We start from the raw sequence: 21743 nt of genomic DNA on the forward strand, positions 1-21743 counted from the left end.
ATGTTTTTTATATTTTTGCAATTGGTGTTTTGATAGGGATCACATTTAATCCGTGGGTTCCTTTGCATAGTATTGACATCTTAACAATATTAACTTTTCCAAACTATGAACATGTGAGGTCTTTCCATTTATTGATTACTGATTCAATCCACTAATACCCCATTACATTTGTCATATTCTTTGGGATGGAAATACTATAAAATTTGGTTGTGATGATCGTTCTACAACTATAAATGTAATTGAGTAATTAAAAAATGTTATATATAAAAAGAAGCAAGTCACTAGGTCCAGCCCACATTTAAGGGGAGGAGATTACTAGGAGAGAATGATTCGAGCCATCCTACCTCAGTCCTTCTCTGTAAAATGCGCCTATTCCCAACCAACCAGTTAAATAAGAGTGGGGCACTTCTATGTATTTTTTGTCCACTGATTACTCAGTGAATGGTGATTCGCCCTCTCACTTGACTGATTTTACGATGCAGCCCAAACTGCTTGCAAATGGGAGCTTTTTACATCTTTGCATAAGATTCACTCTTTGACAAAATATCCTATTCCCTCAAATCAATGCTGTTTCATAGGTGTTTCAGCCAAGCTCTGTGCTTATGTTCTTAATTCAAGCAATGGACAGGATAAGATCTTGGTCATGGCTTCAAGATTGAATTCTTACACCAACTGTCATCTATGACCCCTGAAACTTGTTTACAACTCTTCCTATATGATCCTGGATACCATGGATTTCTTTTCAGAAGGTACTTGCCCATATACTGTATTTATCTATTTCAAGTGTTTCTCTTATTAATGGAAGATGAGCCGGGGATAGAAATTATGTCTTTTTTTCCCGTTTATATTTCCATCCATCCTAGGTACAAAATAGGCTCTCAATAGAAATTTGTTGCATAAAAATACACGTAAATGAATGAGTAGATAAATACTGCCATTCTTCTGCTAGATTCAGTCTGCACACCCAGCATCCAGCCCATGCCTGACCAGCATTAGCCTCAATAAATGTCATGGGTTAAAGAAGAGAATGAAAGTTTAGTCTCTCCTGCCAACTGCTGTAACCACTGGACAAAATTGGGAAGATCATTTTTTTAAAAAAAGTCTGTTCAAAGGAGCCATATACTTAATATGTCATCTCTCTAGTCTCCTTATTATAGGAACAAGAGTCTCAAGGCCAGAGATTCCTTAAATCATTTTAGTATAATAAAAAAGAAAGTTTTTTAAGCTGAACTCCCCCGGAAAATGACCCTGAGACAGGCATCTGAGTTCAAGCAGTATATTTGTTTTTCTTGGAATTTTTTGTTTGTTTGTTTTTTAAATTTGTATTTTCAATTAAAGTATAGTTGATTTACAATGTTGTGCCAACTTCTACTGTACGGCAAAGTGATCCAGGCATATATATGTATACACTCTTTTTCTCATATTATCTTCCATCGTGTTCTATCCCAAGAGATTGGATATAGTTCCCTGCACTACACAGTAGAACCTCATTGCTCATCCATGCTAAATGTAATAGTTTGCATCTACTAACTGCAAACTCCCAGTCCCTCCCACTCCCTCTCCCCGCCTCCTTTGGCAACCACAGGTTTGTTCTCCATGTCTGTGAGTCTGTTTCTGTTTTGTAGATTGGTTCATTTGTGCCATATTTTAGATTCCACATATAAGGGGTATCATTTGGCATTGGTCTTCCTCTTTCTGATCTACTTCACTTAGTATGAGAATTTTTGGTTGCATGCCTGTTGCTATGAACGGCATTGTTTTGTTCTTTTTTATGGCTGAGTAGTCAAGCAGTATATTTGGAAGAGGATCCTAGGAAAGCACAGGGCAGAGAAGAGAGACAAGGAAAGGATGAAATCCAATACAGTCACATTTATGAACAGGGGACTGTACTGGACACCTGAAATACAGCCTCACAGTGGACTTCAGTGAGATTACTTAGAACACGCTTCAGAGCTGTCTCCCTGAGTTGCATGGGAGCTGTGAGGTCTACATCAACCCCCGATCTCATTTTTTGGGGGATGCCCTCCTGGCACTTCCAGCCTGGCCTGGGCACAGGGCAGCAAGCCTCTGCAGCCAGAGAGAGAGCCCTTCAGAAAAGGGTCCCCAGTACTTTCAGGAAGAAGCCTCTTGGATGCTGATTGTGGAAGGGATTGCAAGGGAGACTGACAGCACCTGTGGCAAAGATTTGAAATTGGATTTACAAACTTGAACCCTGGACCTGGCTTTGTCCCTCATCAGCAAGGCAAATCCCTTCCAACTGCCCAGTCCTCTGCGTACCCTTCTCTAAAGTTCTGTCTTGCTGGCAAAGCACTCGGAGTTTATTCTCCCATGAAGAGGCATGACTTGAGATGCCCAAGGGCCTCGGCTCTAGTTCCTGCGCAGGCAGTCTCCCGCCCAGGGCCCCGTCCACAGTTCACACCCATCCTCGAGCTAAGGTCCAGTGGGATCAGACTGCTCTTTACAGCTGATCTGTGCATGTCTAACCAAGGCATGATTCATGTTTTGCTCTGACCCTGATGTTTATAGCATTTGATACTTTGATTACTTTGTTCAAAGTGATCTCATTTGTTTATGAGCATGTGTTAAGTCCCCAGCCCCCTTGAAGTCCCTGCTCTCCTGTCTCCTGGGCAACTCCCCCTGCAAACAGAGTTAAGACTTCTGTTGCTGGAATAACCCGGCAGTGGGGGTGGGGGGCTATGACTGTCTCATCAATGAGTCACTGGCTTGTTGTAAATTCTTAATCTGACTAGGGTGACAAAAAAGAAATCAAACAACAGTGAAGCAATTTGGGCCCAGTTGTGTTAGCATTACAGATGCACACTGAGATGTTGGAGAGGCCCTATGACAGCATGACCTCCCTCTCCTTGCTGGCATCTCTAGCCCTTCTACTCACATCTTCATCTCCACCTTTATAAGACCAGACGACTGCCTCCTAAATGTTCTGTGGGAGGTGACTCAGTGAATCAAGAAAAAAGAAAAAGCTTCCACCATCACATAAATTGGAGGAAGGCTGGAATCTGCAAAGTAATAAAGGGAATCTTTGTTGCAGGACTTCTCAGAGCGTTGAATCAGCTAATGTCTGTTGTGACTCATAGTGGGGGGCAGGGTGAGCAGCATTTCTGAAGCTGACTCCAGCAACCTTCTGATTGCTGGAGACACTCTGAAGAAGGCAGTTTTGGAAATGCTTTCCTGGATCACACATTTGCCATGGAGCTAAAAAAAGACCTAATTCAGAAGGCTTCTGCACCAGGCTGCTGGCACAGCCACTGTACACACCGTATCTTCCCTGTGCTGGGTCTTTACTCTAGGAAAACAACTTTGTCAGGGAAGATGGGAGTGAAGACAGTCTCCAGGAAGAGGCGTAGGGAGGATCAGGGAAGAGCGGAGAGAGGCTGGGGACATCTTTATGGAGGCTGGGCAGGACGCACTCTCCAAACCGGCCCCCAGCCTGGGGACCAGTTACGTAACTAGCTGTGCCCCATGCAAGATGCAAGCGAGGGGCTCCACGTTAAAAAATGAGTAAGAACTGCAAGGTGATAGCAGAGCATTAAAGCGAGCTTGGGGCCCTTGGAGTGACTACACATTTCATAGGACAGAGCACAGCTCCTGTGGCAGGAGCAGCAGCCCCGGCCCTCTGGGGAACCAATCAGGTAGGACCTACCTCCTCTTCCCTTCTCTGGAAGGAAGGTGCTGCTCAGAGACCTCTTGGCAGGAAGCTCCCTGGGCCAGCTCTTCATGAATCAGCAGCTGATTAAGCAGCGTGCCTGGAGATGATTCAGAGGCAGCGTGAAATGGGGCCAGGGATTACGAGGTTCGAATCCTGGCTTTTGGCCCCTTCCCTCTCAATGACGGTGAGCAATTTCATGTTCCCATTCCTCCCCTTAGACCCATCCTTTGGAAACGGACAGTAATAACTGTCCTGGAGAAAAGAAGGTGCCAAGGGTCCGTGAGGGGACTGACTCTGGATAAAAGCTTTGTGAGCTGGCCACTGCTTCCCAAGTGAAAGGTTTTGCATTTCCCCTCTTGGAGACTCTTGGTTGCTCTTCTCATTGCTTTACATATCCATTCACTTGGGAAGCATGTGGAAGGTGGACAGGAATGGAGCAGGCAAAGAGGAAGGAGAAAGGCACTCCCTGGATGGGAAACAGCCTTTGCAAGATCCCACGGCTGGAGGAGACAGGCACGCAGGGAGGAAGAGGCAGGGTCCAAACCCAGACAGCTTCCCACTACCCCTCACTGCCTCCTGGATTCAGAGAAACTCTGCTGACTCTGAAGAGAGAAGCTAATGGCAAACCAGGACCATCAGGGGGGCTGTAGGTCTGACTCAGCCCCGCACCCCCACTGCACAGTAGCCCGAATCGTGGCTGGCTGGCCACCAACCAACCTCAAGAGGCTCCAACCTCCCGGGGCTGTCAACCATCTCCAGCAATTAGGATCAGCCTGACAGTTGTTTCTGAAACGAGGAGCCAAATGAATGGAATGAATCTCCCTGATTGAAATCCATTAGTGCCCGTGATAGACTGGTTCAGGCATTTAAGAGCCACTTCACCTCACCCGGTCATGCCCATAGGGTCACAGGCTGAGTCATAGTTAATAGTGGGGAAGGCTTTAGTGGAGGGGGAGCCTTTGAAGAAGGGGCAGGGCGTGTTCCAAAGCTTGAAGGTTTAATGCATTTTTAATTAAATGTGCTTTAATAGGATTCAGCACCAACTATCATGTCACTGCAGATAGATTCATTATATTTGTTCAGTTAATGATGCGTGTGGGTTATTGCCCAAGTGTAAACTTCGATGACCTGGAAAGCAGCTTGACGTCGAGGGACATCCAAGAGTTCTGCTGGCCCTTTTAGGAGGAGATGAAACCATTCCGCTCCCTCCAGCCCCCATATTTACCCTTGTGCATCCCACACCCACACAGGTGGGCACGCGTGCAGACGCTCCATCAGCACACGTGTGCATTCTCCCTCTCCCTCCATCTCTCCTTTCAAAGAGGAAGGGGTGGTCGGAGATACTGATGTTAGGGAAAAACGTGTTTCCAGATTGGGCTCCACCCTGTTCTCAGCTGCATGTTGTCATGCAAGGCACAGAATGTTTCTGAGCCTCAGTGTCCCCCTTCTGTAAAGTCACAATGACAGCAGTGTGCATAATCATTATTCCTGCCAGTGTTGCGGTAGGTCCTGGGAGATAACACCTGCAGAGCATGTCACTGTGCGAAAAGCCAGGCGCCTAGGGGTTCCTGTTGTGGCTCAGTAGGATAAGAACCCAACTGGTATTCATAAGGATGCGGGTTCCATCCCTGTTCTCCATCAGTGGGTTAAGAAACCGGCATGGCAGCTACAATCTGCCGTCGTTGGTCACAGACGAGGCTTGGAACCCACGTTCCTGTGGCAGAGGCCTGCAGCTGCAGCTCCTATTTGACCCCCAGAAACTTCCACATGCCAGGAGCCCGCACAAACCAAGAGCTGTCCTTTGTTGGGAGTGGTAACTGATCCTATGAGAAGGCACCCAGTTAGGGGTCCCCTCCCTGCACTCAGGGGAGAGGGTGTTTGCTTTACCCCAAGTGTGGTCACGCCCAAGCGTGGCTTGTTTTCTCACTCGACAGATGCACACCAACCCCCTCAGCTGTGACCTCCCGAGCACCAGCTCAGGGCCCTGGGCTTCCAGTGCTTCTCACATGTGGCTGCTTCTCCACCGACAGCCAGAGGACTACCTACATATCACAGATGGCAAACTGAAGCTTAGATAATGGATTTGTTCCATAGTGTTTATCGGCTCTTCACCGTGTACCAGGCATCGTGTGCCAGGCGTTATGCCCCAGGGGTTGGGGATATTGGGGGGAATGAAACACATGGCTCTTGCTTTTGTGGCCAGATCTTCTCACAGGAAGGGTTTGAGGGCTCCCAAGAAAGTGCTCCCATGCCTGGGCCTCTGGTTTTCTCTGGAATCAGATCCTGATGTGTTGGACTGTGTACCTTTCCAGGTGGGGGGGTGGCCTGAGCACCCTGCTGCCTCCTCCCACAACATTGATTCCAAGGGCATGGCAGAGGTGGTGGGGGCCCCGTAAAAGGTCCCCGCTTATCCAAAGGAGGCTCTCAGAGATGTCCAGGATAAATCTTAAAAGTGGTACCTCTCAGACCTTCGTGTGCGTCCATTCTCCCAGGCAGCTTGTTAAAAGGCAGATGCTGATTCAGCAGGATGGGGGGTGGAAGGGAGGGTGTGATGGTTCATTTGATGTCTCCCCCTGGCTAGGCTCTGGTACCCAGTCGTTTGGTGAAATACTAATCTGAATGTCTTCATCGGGAAGGTCTTTTTAACATGGAAATCAGTGGACTTTGAGTAAAGCAGAATAACCTCCCTAATGCGGGCGGGCCTCGTCCAATCAGCTGCAGGCCTTAAGAGAAAAGACTGAGGTCCCTCGAGGAAGAAGAAATCCTGGTTCCAGCCCAGCTTTGGACTTAAGCTGTAACATTGATTCTCCCCTGGGTCTCCAGCCTACCAACCTGCCCTGAAGAGTTGAGATCTGCCAGTCTTCACAATTGCATGAGTCAATTCCTTAAAATCTTTCTCCCTCGATAGACAGAGAGATAGATAGATAGATGATATCTATAAATAATGTCTATTAATTTTATAATATTAATATTAATTTATATTTATTAATATTTATATTTTATTAATTTTATTAATTTATATTATATAATGTAATTTTAATATATTAATTTTAAGAGTGCATTTACATTTCATTGTTAATGTTAATAATATGTAAGAACCAGCTAAATTGATTTTAATAATATGCTTTATTTAACGGAAAATACTCTAATTACTTCTGCAAGTCGTCCACATAAACTTGTAAGAATAAGATATGGATATGGAGGGGGGTGTATGTGTGTGTGTGCTGTTAGAAGTATCGGTGTATATACACCTATATATATATATACACAGGTAAATCTGTATGTATAGATGTCATGTCTTTATAGGAATACATATCTTTGTGTATATATTGGTTGTTTCTCTGGAGAATCTTGACCAACCCAGGGGATGAGAGTCCACATTTCCTACAAGCTCTTGGGAGATGCCAGTCCCACTGGTCCGTGAGCCAGTCTCTGAGTAAGGTCAGAGATAAAAATCGTGTCTGCAGATAGGACTCCATCACCTGAAAAGTCAGGGCAAAAGAAATCTTAAAGTGGCCCAATCCACCCGCAGGGGCTCGTTTTGGCTGGAGTTATTCTGCTGGTTGTGTTCTCTCCAGTAATTAATTTCTGCCGGATCCTCTGAATCCAGCAGTTTGTCCAAGCTGGTGAGCCACTAGAGCCTCCAAGAACTTTCCCTGCTTACTTTCAATCGCCGGGTTTGAAGTTATATAAACACAGATTTTCCCACACACCCTCAAGTAAAGCAGAGGCAGCCAAACAGCTGGATGGAAGCTGCAAAGGGAAGAAATCACATTTGGTGCAAACGTTTTCCAGCTGCCCAGATGTCTGGCATCCCTCACACACCAACACCAGCCTCCACAGCAACCCCCCAAACCCCGCCTTCCCCGACACGTCTTGAATGCCAGTGCAAGCCGGGCGTCAGTGGGAGGGCTAGACAAAAATAATGAGAGAGAATTCGCAGCCGTTGCTACATGCAAAAGGGGCAAACAGTTGGTCTGAAGTGTGCAGAAGACACCACAGCAAACCCCCATAGGGAAAGAGGGAACCGTGGGGGAGGGGAGAGTCTTCCTCTCGGAGTGTCGGGTGGTGCAAAGGCAGTGGCAGCCAAGTTCAGGTGGGAGATGCTGCTGCACCGACAGCTTCAGACCTCGCTCCACCAGGACTGGGGGGCAGGACATGTGATGGCAAATGATTGGGACCGTTAGTACTGTGCACGGAACATAGAACACCAACCACATAGGCCATTGTCGATTTTCTAGTTGTCAAGTGAAAAACGTCAAAAGAATACTTTTCATGATAAACTCTATTTAGCAGAAAACGCCCGAAATATTGCTGTTTCCACAGGTCCTCAGTAAAAAGACACATCGATGAGGTGTTTTACACATCGGTAAAAAGACCCTCATTTATCACGCTTTGATTTACTGCATTTTGCAGCTACTGCGTTTTTTACAGCTTGAAGGGATGTGGCAAGCTTGCATCAAGAGAGTCTATCGTCTCTATTTTCCCAGCAGCCTTTACTCATCTTGTGTCTCTGTGTCTCATTTGGATAATTCTCACATTTCAAAGTTTTTCATTATTATTTTTTTCTTGTGATAATCTGTGGACAGCGATCTTTGTTTCTGCTCCCACTCACGGAAGACTTACACGATGGCTAGCAGGTTTTAGCAATAAAGACTTTTTTTTTTTTTTTTTTTTTTTTTTGTCTTTTTGCTATTTTCTTTGGGCCGCTCCCGCGGCATGTGGAGGTTCCCAGGCTAGGGGTCGAATCGGAGCTGTAGCTGCCAGCCTACGCCAGAGCCACAGCAACTCAGGATCCGAGCCGTGTCTGCGACCTACACCACAGCTCACGGCAACACCGGATCTTTAACCCAGTGAGCAAGGGCAGGGATAGAACCCGCAACCTCATGGTTCCTAGTCGGATTCGTTAACCACTGCACCACGATGGGAACTCCAATAAAGACTTTTTTTTTTGTCTTTTTGCCATTTCTTGGGCCGCTCCCACGGCATATGGAGGTTCCCAGGCTAGGGGTCGAATCGGAGCTGTAGCCCCCGGCCTACACCAGAGCCACAGCAATGGGGATCCGAGCCGCGTCTGCAGGCTACACCACAGCTCACGGCAACGCCAGATCCTTAACACACTGAGCGAGGTCAGGGATCGAACCCGCAACCTCATGGTTCCTACTTGGATTTGTTAACCACTGAGCCACAACAGGAACTCCCAATAAAGACTTTTTCAACTAAGGTATGTTCATTGTTTGTTAAGACATGACGCTATTGCATATTTAATAGACTACAGTCTAGTGTAAGTGTAAATAACGTTTTAAAAAAAATTGTAATGGCCGCACCTGTGGCATAAGGAAGTTCCTGGGCCAGGGATTGAACCAGCACCTCAGCAGCAACCCAAGCTGCTGCAGTTGGGTTCTTAACCCAACACAGCGGGAATTTCTGTTTTTAAGGATTTTTCTGTTTTATTAATTTTTATTGAAAAAATTAATTTACAATGTTGTATTTGTTTCTGGTATACAGCAAAGCGATTCAGTTATACATGTACATGTATATTTATACATATTCTTTTCCAGATTCTTCTCCATTATGGTTTTTTATAAGACATTGAATAGTGTCCCCTGTGCTATACAGTAGGACTTTGCTATTTATCTATTTTATGGGGGCTGGTATATATCTGCTAATCCTAAACTCCTCATTTATCCCTCCCCACTCCTTTCCCCTTTGGTAACAGTAAGTTTGTTCTCTATGTCTGTGAATCTGTTTCTGTTTTGTAAATACATTCATTTATATCATATTTAAAAAAAATTTTTAGTTATAGTTGATTTACATTGTACTGTCGATTTCTGCTGTACAAATTGACCCAGCCATATATGAATGTGTGTGTGTGTGTGTATATATATTCACATTCTTTTTCTCATTTAACTTTCCTCATGTTCTATCACAAGTAATTGGACATAGTTCCCTGTGCTATACAGCAGGACCACATCACCTATTCTTTTTTTTTTTTGCCTTTTCAGGGCTGCACCTGTGAGGATCCCAGGCTAGGGGTCTAATGGGAGCTGTATCTACCGGCCTATGCCACAGCCACAGCAAAGCCAGATCCGAGCCGTGTCTGCGACCTACATCACAGTGTAGGGCAACACCGATCCTTAACCCAGTGAGCAAGGCCAGGGATCGAACCCACAACCTCGTGGTTCCTAGTCAGATTTGTTTCCACTGTGCCATGATGGGAACTCTTTGCCTACTCTTAATGTAACAGTTTGCATCTCACTTATATCATATTTTAGATTCCACGTATTAATGATATCATGTATTTGTCTTTCTGTGACTTACTTCACTTAGTGTGATAATCTCTAAGTCCATCCACATCGCTGCAAATGACATTATTTCATTATTGTATATGGCTGAGTAGTATTCTATTGTGTGTGTGTACATATATATATATATATATATATATATATATATATATATACACTGTGTCTTCTTTATCCATTCCTCTGTTGATGGAGACTTAAGTGGCTTCCATATTTTGGCTATTGTAAGCAGTGCTGCTACAAACATGGGGTGCATGTATTTTTTCAAGTTAGAGTTTTCTCTGGATATATGTTGAGGAATGGGATTGCTGGATTATATGGTAACTCTATTTTTAGTTTTTTAAAGAATCTCCATACTTAAACATAACTTTTACATGCACTGGGAAATCAAAAAATTTGTAGAGTTCTGGTCAAGGCACAGAAGAAAAGAATCTGACTAGGAACCATGAGGCTGTGGGTTCAACCCTCGGCCTCGATCCGTGGGTTAAGAATCCAGCGTTGCCGTGAGCTGTGGTGTAGGTTGCAGATGAGGTTCAGCTCTGGCATTGCTGTGGCTGTGGCACAGGCCAGCAGCTGTAGCTCCCATTCGACCCCTAGCTTGGGAACCTCCATATGCCACAGGTGCGGCCCTGAAAAAAAAAAAGAAATTGTGTGACATACTTTATTGCAATGGTCTGAAATGGAACCTGCAGTATCTCCTAGGTATGCCTGTATTCTTTTTGCAGTAACTCTACAAAATCTGGTACGCTGACAGCACAACCTGATGGGGACAAGTCACATTTCAAGTGCTCCTTAGGCACGTGTGGCTGGGGCTGCCATATTGGCCAGTGTGGTTCCAGATCCTCAGTGACCATGCAGGAGCAGACCTCCAAGTTGGCATCTGCTGCCTGCCCTGCACCCTTGGCCCAGAGTAAGAAAAAGGAAAAAAAGGAATGAGAAAAAATAATCTCTGGATAATTAAAGATGCCGGGCAAACCCTGTCAGCTTAACGCTCACAGAGACAGGAATAATAACAGTGGTTCCACTCAAGCAAGCACCAAATAAGCAAACATTCTTTAAATAAACAGAAATTGAGTATATTTCAGGAATGGATTTAGTCTGTGGGTCACAGAGGAGGTTAAACAAAAATTTGTTTTAAAAACGTCTCCCGAAAGACACTCTGTGCTGTGATCCCAGCACACGTTGTTGGGAGACGGGGAGGCTCTTTGTGGTGTGAGCCGGCTGTTGGGCTGAAAGATCGGGTTTAGATGGAAAGCAGGGCTTCTGGACACCTCGGTCTGCCATGGCCATTCCCAGCTCTTGTAGTCAAGTGCCAACTTCCTGTGCAGATCTGCAGGGAAAGTGAAACTTCCACTTGGAGAAACTTAAGGAGACTCGTTTTCTGGCCGGTTCTTCCTGCAGACACTGTGCAAAACTGCCGGGTGTGGGTCAGAAGGGGGCTAAATCCCAACAATTGAGTTGTTCACTTAATCACTTAGCTCCCCACCCTCTCCTTCTTCCTTCCTTTCTCTCTCTTTTTTTCTTTCTTCCTTCCTTTCCTTCCTTCCTTCCTTCCTTCCTTCCTTCCTTCCTTCCTTCCTTCCTCCCTTCTTTATTTCTTTCTCTTTTTCTCTCTTTCTTTCTTTTCTTCTCTCTCTCTCTCTTTCTTTTTCACATTGTTGCTGGTTGGGTTCCCTGGGAAGCAGACAGGACATTTCTTTGGGAGTATCTCACAGTTAATGCCCATGGAAGGGACGGGCTGCAGGAGACAGGTAGCTGCAGTCTAGTGGAGCCCGCAGCTCTCCCTCCCTGGGGAAGGTCTGAAGGGGGGTGAGCTTGCAGAGATCTCCTGAGGCAGGTGTAAGAGGGCCAGACCTTCTTACCCGCAAGCTGATCCATCACCAGAAGTGGGCTGCCCTGGGAAGGGAGGATGATAGAGGGCAACGTGGCTTTCTTCTGCTGAGAGCTGAACTTGAACTCCAGCTGCTGGCAGCCACTGCCGGTGTCTAGGGTGATAGGTCCTAATTCCTGAAGGGCCATGTTGATGGGGCATCTCAGTATCCACCCCACACCCCCTTTACCAGGGTCACTCGTTCATGCACTCGAGTCTCTGGGCTTCATTTCATGACTCACTCATTCATTCACCCATTCATTCATTTACATAATGTATGCACGCCTCTTCTCTGCTTAGAAACTTCTAGTGGCTTCCCTTGGTATGTCAAGGCCTTCCTGACGACGACGTGTCCCTGGCTCCTCTGAGTCCTGGCTGGGAAAGACCCTCATCCTGACTCGCTGTGCTGTGGCCAAGCTCTTCGAACATCAAGCTCTTTCTTGCATCATCTACCGTTGCCCTTATTTTTGTCTCTGTTTTAGATCCCGTGCCTGGGGGGTGTTATCAGCTGGGTCTCAGTGTGGAGCTGCCCTCCTCAGAGGAGCCTTAGCAACTCACCTCGTCTGTGGTGGTTCGGCCCCTGTCTCTCCTCTCCCCCTCTGGCCCTCTTCCCTGGCTGTTTGTTTTAACACAATCTGCCTCTATCAGAAATTATCTTTTTCTTTTACATATTCGTGCATTATTTCTCCCTTCTCCAGGAGTGCAGGTTTCATGAGGCAGGGTGCGTTCTTATCTGAGGACTTATCCTTGGTTACTCAAATATTTGTAAAAGGAACAAGTGAATGACTCAGCAATTTGCTTACTAATTAAATCCATGCATTCATTATACATGTATTGACTCTCTTCTTCATGCATTAATTTATTCACTTATTCATTTACTCAGTAAGCATTTCAATATCTATACATATGTATTATATACATATAGCATTTTATTTATTTAAATATGTAATATATTTATACACATGCTATATTATAATAAATTTGTATTACATAGATATATAACCTGTACATTGACATAAATATGCAAATATATATCATATTTATTACAACCTCAATAATCTTAGCAACTTTATGGAAAAGCACAAAAAGAAAATTATACGAAAAAGCAAAAGAGAGTAACCTTGAGCCTGTCTTACTCAAGGTTAGGGGATGGCTGAGGAAATCACAGAGCATCCTGATAGACCCCTTCACAAACGACACTTTGCTTGGACTTTTGGGGCAGCTTAGCAAGGAACGAGGCCAGTAGATCTAGGAGAAGTAGCAGAAAGCAAGTTTGATAAAAAGGCATCTATTTATGATTGCAGCTCTTTCAAATGTAACTGCTTTCTGATGAAAACTGGAAGGACAACAGTAACTAGTCGTTTCAGGTAGTGACATGTGGGGGGTTTTTATTTTTTCAAGTATTCCTTTGATAGTATATCATATTTCTCAGGTTGGAAAAGATGTTTCAGAATTGCATGGCCCTCAAGGCAGGACAAAATGCATCATCCTGAGACCTGGTGAGAAGTACAGTCAGCTGTCTGTATATGGGGGTTCCAAATCCTTGGATTCAACCAACTCTGGATGGAAAATATTTGAAACAAAAATCCAGAAATTTCCAAAAATCAGAACTCATATGGGCTGCACTGACGATTTACCCAGCATTTCCATTGGACTTATAATTATCTACATAGCATTTACATTGTATTAGGTATTATGAGTAATCTGGAGATGATTTAAAGTACACAGAAGGTGGAATTTCTGTTATGGTTCAGAGGAAACGAATCTGACTAGCATCCATGAGGACTCCGGTTCGATCCCTGGCCTTGCTCAGTGGGTTAAGGATCTGGCATTGCCGTGAGCTGTAGGGTAGATTGCAGACACAGCTCAGATCCTGCATTGCTGTGGCTGTGGTGTAGGCCAGTGGAAACCTAGCCTGGAAACCTCATGCCACGGGGGTGCCCCTAAAAAGCAAATTAATTAATTAAAAAGTGGGAAAAAAATCAAGTACACCTAAGGTAATATTGTGAGTGCATGTGCATGTGTGTGTGTGTGTGTGTGCGCGCGTTTAAATAATGGCTGCAGAATATGTGACTATGTTACCTTATCTGGCAAAGGGGACTATGCTGATGTGATTCACTTAAGGTTCCTGAGATGGATTGGTTATTCTGGATCCTCTAGGTTGGTCCAATGTAATCACCAAAGTCCCTCTAGAAGGGAGGCAGGCGTGTCGAATTTTAAGATGTGATGACAGAAGTGGAGGATGGAGAGATGCAGGGCTGCCAACCAAGGCGTTCAGGCAGCCTCTGGAAGTTGGACAAGGCAAGAGAATGGATTCTCCCCAAGAGCCTCCAGAAGGATGCCAACGCATCTTAGACTTCTCCTCTCCCAAAGTGTGAGCAAATGTGTGTTGTTTTATATCTCTAGCTTTGGGATACGTTTTTCAGTGACAATGGAAAACTAATACAGCGGATAAACTGAAGCGCAGAAAGATGAATGACTTGTCCAAGATCAGTGGCACAACTAGGATTGATTCAGAGGTCATAAAATTTTACCTGTTGCTCCCTACTGCCACCTATCTCTGGAGCATAACTGAAGCTGGACTTCTTTGCGGTGAACTATCCACGATGTTCTAGGTATTTGCCGGTACTGGCTGGCTGCCTTCATTTTTGGAGTTTAACTCAGCGTTGGGTATCCACACATAAATTTCCCTTCCTTCTTCCTTTTTTTCCCTCTTTTCTTAGTCTTCATCCTCTTCTTTTCCCCTCCCTTATATTTATTGGGCACCTGCTATGCGCCAAGCTCTATCCCTGACTCTGAGAATACACTGGATATGAAATAAACCAGGTGCCTGTCCTTAGGGAGCTCATGATGAAATTTTGCCCAGAGTCTACGAATATCCAATTTGGTGGCTAATTTGTGCTAGAGTCCAGCTCCAGCCTTAGTCCCATACAGAGGTGGAGGGGCACGAAAGGGTCAAAATGACAGTCTCTTCTGCAGCTAAGTCCTACTCCTGCTGGGGGATGCTGGAGGATAATGAAACCATGCTTCTGGATGTCCCCCTTCTGAGCCCTGCTGCCTCCACGTGTCTCCAGGGGACTTTCTGTCTCCCTGGAGTTTAGGGAGGATCCCAGGCTCATGTGCTCACAATGTCAGAAGGGACCCAAACCAGGAAGGAAGAGGGGGCCCTGCATGTTGGGAAGTGAAAAAACACAAAGGCAAAGTAGCAAGGGGACAAGTCCTGGGGCATTTGGGGTTGGAGATGAGCCCGCAGTGGTCTGCGGAGGTGAGTGACCCCCTAATGGAAAGAGTCTGGAGGAGTTTGAGTTCACCTCTGCCTCTCGTTCACTCTCCACGTGACCTTGGGCTGGTCAGTCTCCTTAAGTGGTCAGTGGGGATGATGATATTACCAAAGTCTTCACTGTCCCAAGGTCAGGAATACCAATGAGAAAATATGTAAGGGAGCCTGATGCAGCAATGGATAACGAATGCTTGTGCAGTCTAGGGTGAAAAGTGAGCCAACACACATGGAAACATTCCTATTCTGTTACCACTCTACAGACGAGGCGGATAAATACCCTTCTCTACCATAAATAGCTGTAGATAATGGTACGTGGGGTTTTGGTTCTTTATCAGATCCTGCTCACCTGTAGACACACACACACACACACACACACACACACACACACACCATGCTCCCCACCCACACACACATATGGTGTAGTGGAAAAAAAATGACAGTACAGGTAAGCCTAAGACTCCAGTTCAGGTTCTAATTCTTCTCTCTGGACCCCAGTTCTGCACCATTTTATCTCTAAATGAATGGAAAAGTGTGACACCTTTAAAGCTCAGGGCCGTGAGAATGGGTTATCCCGTCTATTTCAGGCTATAGGCAACATTTTCAACTTGCAGCAAAAGCAATAGAACACGAAGGTTAAAGTAAAAGAAACCAAACTAATATGGAGTCCGAGTTGTTCTTCCCTGTTACACGTACACGTGAGTGCACACAATGTGTTGTATTCTTACACACAGACACATTTATACCTCTTACTGAACCTGTTTTTCCATCTACCAATGGAATACTCTGAAATCGCCACCCATCCAGCAATCCTGAAGTCACTCCTTCTGCAGGTCTCTTTCACAGCTAAATCCAGCCATTAAGCTTCAGTGAGTTACCTGCTGGCATTGTGTAAGGGCAGGGAGCAGGATTAGTCACCTAATCTCCTCTGTTATCTGTGTTCTGCCCAGCAGCAGACAACAACACAGACTGTCAGGCAGGGACCCTGCTGATAGGGCTCAGATCCCGCCCACTGATAGCAGGAGGAGGGCGGCCACCGGCGCTTTGTTCCCGTCTCCCACCGAGCTCAATCAAGGAACTGCAGAAAAGAGATCTCAGGAATCCTTGAAATGGCAAAGCAAGATCGGGTTCTACTCCTGGCCCTGTGCTGAGCTCCTGAGCGAGGACAAGCTCTTTCCTTTAAGGGGTCACTCACCTCCGTGGAATAGGGCATGCCCATCTCCAATCCCAAATGCCCCAGGACTTGTCCCAAAGAATGGAGGTTGGCGTTTCAAATCATTTCGTCTTCTCCTCTGCCATTTTCTTTTGGGGCCTCTTAGAATTGGAGTGATTTTTTCGGGGTAGGGTGGGCGGTGAGAGTCTGGGCCTTATTAAAAAGTGCAGAAATGTCAAATCAGAGTTACAAATACTGTGACATTAATTTGCATTGAGGAATGCATGCTTTTATCCAAGAAAATGACCATGTCATATAATTATGTTATTCATAAAATAATGAGTAGTTTGTTTTAAAAATATTAAGCATGGTCCCAAAGTGGGGCACAAATTTGAAGCTGTGAAGTGGACACGTTTTTCTTACAGTCCAATGTCATAGATGTATCACCTTGTTGACGGATAGGTCTGAATTGAGGCTCTCAGTGAATGAGTGGCCTGGGTGTAAGGACCACAGAAGCCTGGCCTGGGACAGGCCAAGACTTCAATACTTCGACATGGAAACCAATTTGAGGAAATTCCCTGTGAAATGACTTCCAGGTGATAATGACTTCACTTTGCAGCGATTTGGTTCACACCTAGAGTGGGTGTGTCAGGAGAGAATCCATCTGCTTATGCTTAGGTCAAGTTGCTCCTCTCACTTCTTTATTAAAATCCAAATTCCCCTCGTAAGGGCTGTAGAAAATCAACTATCAACCAGTCACCTTGTAGTGTGAATTAGTCCTTCAGCTTTATTGCAATGTGACTGTCACCTGAGAGAGGTTCTTTATGAAACAAGCCTAGTGCACAAGACACTGGACCATGAGCCTTTGCTTGGCTGAATGGGAAAAAGCCACTGATTCAGGGGCCAAGATCTGGAATCCCATTCCTCCTCTACTAATTCTCAGCCCGGGGATGGTGCGCAGACCACTTCACCTATCTTTCCTCCTGGGTAAAAGTGAAAACAACATACCCCTCGAAGGATGGCAAGCCAGTGAACAATTCTAGGTGCTGGATCTATGGAAGAAATAGGTCTCTACGCTCACAGGATGGAGAGGCGGATGCTCAAGCAGTACATTATTTACACTAAGTGGTGGCACCTGCGAGGAAGATTATAAACTTGAGTATTTGGCTATGACTGGAGGTGGAGAAGCAACTTAACTTAGTGGCAAGGAAACTTCTCTTGGGCTATCCTGTCTATTTCAGCATATCTATGTATTTCATCTTTTCGATGTTTAAGGAAGAGAAGGGTCCTCCTGCAAATGTGTATGGACTCAATGTTCTAGTAGAAAGAGCTGCACATGCAAAGGCTCTGAGTGGATATGTAGGTGGCGTGAGGAAGTGCAAGGGGTGCCTGACGCAACGTGCGTTGGGTGCAGAGGGCCTTGGAGAGGTGGGTGGAACCAGCAATCTACAGGGCTTTGAGGGCCATGCTAAAGAACTGGCATTTTATTCTAAATGACCAGGAAGATGCTGGAGTGTTTTTAATATACATAAAAGCAGGTTTAATATGAAGAAAGTGTTTTGTAAACTCAAAAGCACAAAGGCAAAGTACTATTAGTATCATATGTGTGGATAACAATTTTCCATTGTAGTTAAAGCTGTTACACGGGCAGCTTGACCCTCCAGTTCCCTCCATGAAAACTGGTAGTACCAGGATCTCAAGGCACTGGGTGTGATAGGGCTGCAAGTCCAGCTCTCTGGCCACCTCTCAGGCCATGGGGCTACCCAGAGAGGCCGGCATGTCCAGAGCCCAGTCACCAGTCCCAGGCCAGACGCAACACTTCCTGCTTCCCTGGTGTCCTCACTTGAGGCTGGGGAGGGACAAAGGTGTGTAGGGACTGGTCTCATGGCTCACAGGGACATTGCCAGCTTCAGTGAACCCCTTGCAAGGTCTCGGAGCTCCTGGGTCATCACATGCATGTTACCCCGGAAGAAGAATCGAATCTCCTTTGGGGAGTTTTTGTTTATGTTTCAATTTTTCTCTTGACTTCTGAGGACAAGCTTCAGGGCCCCCCAGGTATAGTCCAAAGTCACTGTGTGTTTATCACAGTTTGCAATTCTCCATCTTTTTTCTTTTCATGGGCTGAGGAACATCTGACTTCCCCACCACACTGCCAATTCCTGAGGACAGTGCTTAAGCATGCTTACCTTTGCAGTCCATTGGATGGGCTGCATGAGGTGGCAATAACAAGCAAATCCCAATCCCAGGGATTTAAAGCCATACAGGTTTGCCTTGCCTGAGCTGCACGCCCACCATGGTGGGCAGGGGCTCCGCTCAGGGTCATCTGTCCTGCACCCAGGCTGATGGATGTGCCTTCATCTTGGGGGTTTCTCAGCTCAGGCTCCAGGGCTCCCTGCAGGAGGGGTGGAGTCTTGAGACTTGCCATGACTGCTGGGGACTAGAAGTGATGCTTCTGCTCACATCTTATTGGCCAGGACCCATCACATGTCCATGCCAAACGTCAAGGGCTGGAGATAGTAAAGTCTCCCACACCCTGATGTCCAGCACCCACGTATGGCCAGGCCATTCAAGATGGCTATTCTCTTGCTCTCTCTACATCTCCTGCTAGACCAGGACCTGCTTCACTCATATGGCTATCCAGTCCTCTTAAGTATGGGGCTTAATGAGTCCCAGGTCACTGATGTGCCCATCTGATATCATCGCCCCTAAAAATAGCCTTCTTCTATCTACCCCGAGTCTGGAAGACTTCCACCACATCCTGCCTGCCCTCTGCTGTACACGGTGGGGTGTGGCTCCAGGACCGATTGCATAAGGTCCTCCTGTCCAATAAACCACAGATGCTTCTGTTGCTTCCTCCAGGCTATTTCTTTGGTTTCGAGGCTGGGAGACTACAAAGCTTGCCCATCCGTGATGTGTAGCTCAACAGCGCAGTACCCAGGCGCTCAATAAACAATCTTGGAAGTGTTGCAAACTGGTCCAAGCCAGTCTGACTGGCTGTCAGTTTCTCTTGGTAACGTCTGGGGTGGGAGGTAGTTGAGGGAGGTAGGAGCAGTGGATCCCCCATCCATCCACTGCTGGCTAGTGCGGTATACTGAAAACAAGCATCAGATTGAATTTTGTTACTTGTACATCATTTCTTGGCATGGAAGGGAAAAATGTCACTGAAGATGTCACCTAACGATAGCAGTTCCTATAAAAAAGGGACGTCTTGATCCTCTGTCCTTAGCGTCCTGACAGGTATGTTCAGAGTAGGCTCATCTTGGATGCTGCACAATCTCCTGGTCTATTGAGCCAATCACCCAGTAGAACCGGGAAACAGAGATGGTGCCTAAAAAGAGAAGCTCTGGATGGAGAGGACCATCATGTGTACGTCTGCCAGCTCCCCCTGTTTCCTGAGCGATACTCATTTTATGAAAAGGACCCCTAATTTCCCCTCTTCTAGACAACCAGCCGTCTGGTACAGAGGTAGATCAGAGTCTTTGAGGGGCTTGTGGGGCATGGATTCCTGCTGAAGGTCCTTTGAATATTAACTACTTTCCTTCTTGGGCGTAGATATAATTAGCTCACACAGAATGGTTAAACCAAACATAGCACATCTATAAATTGGAGTACTCTGCAGGTATCAAAAGGAGTGGGCTGCGGCTACATGCCAGGGCATGAATGGATCTCAGAAACACTACTCTCAGTGAAAATACGCCAGATACAAGAGACCACTCCATTTAAATGAGTGGTCCAGCAAACAAAAACAAAACAAAAAACAACTATAGAGATAGGAAGCAAAAATAGGGGTTTCCTGGGCTGGGGAGGAGGGACTGAGAGTAAATGTGCATGAGGGATATTCCTGGGGTGATAAGAATGTCCTACAATGGATGATGGGGCACAACCTGGGAGATTTGCATTATTGGATTTGTCCCCTTGGGATGCGGGAATGTACACTGTGTCTCAGTAAAGTTATTTTAAAAATAATAATGATTACGTCAACATAGACTCCTTGTGTCTTAGAGTGCGTTTAAAAATAAGACACCAACACTATAAGGCAAAGAAATGAGGTCTCGCCTAAGGAGTTTTTAATACCTCCATCTACCTAAACGGGCTTTTTGAAGAATACATTCATTCCATCTGATACCCAAGGAGCTGGGGGTTCTCCTCAAAAAGCCTCCATATACATCGGCTAGAAAACACCAGCGTTTACCGTGAGAATTGGCGTGCGGCCTCCCTTCCTCCAGACAGACGTATGCAATACGGAAGGGAGTTAGGAGGCAAATAGATAGCTTGGAAGACCTTGGATTTGGCATTTCTCATCATTTATTAAGTCTTAGTTGGAGTTCACATTGTGGCACAGCGGAAATGAAGCCAATTAGTATCCATGAGGATGCGAGTTCGATCCCTGGCCTCGCTCTCAGTAGTTTGGGAATGTGGCATTGCTGTGAGCTGTGGTGTGGGGTTTAGACAAGGCTCAGACCCCGCGTTGCTATGGCTGTGGTGTAGGCCGGCAGCTGCAGCTCCAATCTGCCCCCTAGCCTGGGAACTTCCACAGGCCTGCCAGAGGTTCGACCCTAAAAAGCTAAAAAAAAAAAAAAAGTCTTAGTTCCTTCATCTGTTAAATGGAGAGAATCTGAGCTCCTTGGCATCTTGGTCCATAGCGGCTTGTGGTAGAGGCTGTCATGACCCTGAAAAGGTGCTGTTTCTCTATAATGAAGGGGTCTGATCCTCAGCAGATATTCTGGGCTCCACGGAGCGGATACAGCAGTGCTTCTCAAACTGGAGGACCCCGTGCTGAAAGGTAGAGTCTGATTCCAGACAGCCCACGCAGTGCTTCAGGGATGGGGCTGCACCTCGAGTTTCAAGAACCAGTTGTCTTCCCTTGGTGAGGACTTTACCTCTCCCCTCACCTGACTTCTCCCCGCATCTGGCCAAGCTTCAGAATCACCGGGGAAGCGCAGCCACCTCGCTTTGCCAATAGGCCGCTGGAATCAGTTCTCTCGGGGATAAGGCCCTACCTCTGAGTAGGGGAGGACCAGTTCCTGGATGTGAAAGCATCTGTAGGGCTGGTGAATCCCTGGTTAAAGAGAAGCCCGCAGGAGCTGAGGAAAACACACTGGATTCAGAGACGGGAAATTTGGCTTCTTCTTCTTCTTTCTCTTTAGGGCTGTAGCTAAGGCATATGGAACTTCCTGGGTCAGGGGTCAAATGGGAGCTGCTGCTGCCGGCATACCCCACAGCCACAGCAACAGCTGGATCCCGCTGCTCCTTGTACAAGGCTGGCTCCTGAAACCCACTGAGCGAGGCCAGGGATCGAACCCACATCCTCACAGAGACTATGTCCAGTTCCTAACCCACTGAGCCACAGTGGAAACTCCCAGGAAATCCAGCTTCTAATCCCTTCTCTGGCACCCTGTGAACCTGGTGTGGTCTTTTTCCCTCTACAGGCCTGTTTTCGCATCTGCGCAGAGGGGCCGATAGAAGAGGTGTTC

The sequence above is a fragment of the Sus scrofa genome, chromosome 16 (genome assembly GCF_054392235.1).
Source record: "Sus scrofa isolate SSC_HxYL_T2T_F1_AM1 chromosome 16, Sscrofa_HxYL_maternal_Yorkshire_Landrace_v2.0, whole genome shotgun sequence".
NCBI classification, from domain to species: Eukaryota; Metazoa; Chordata; class Mammalia; order Artiodactyla; family Suidae; genus Sus; species Sus scrofa.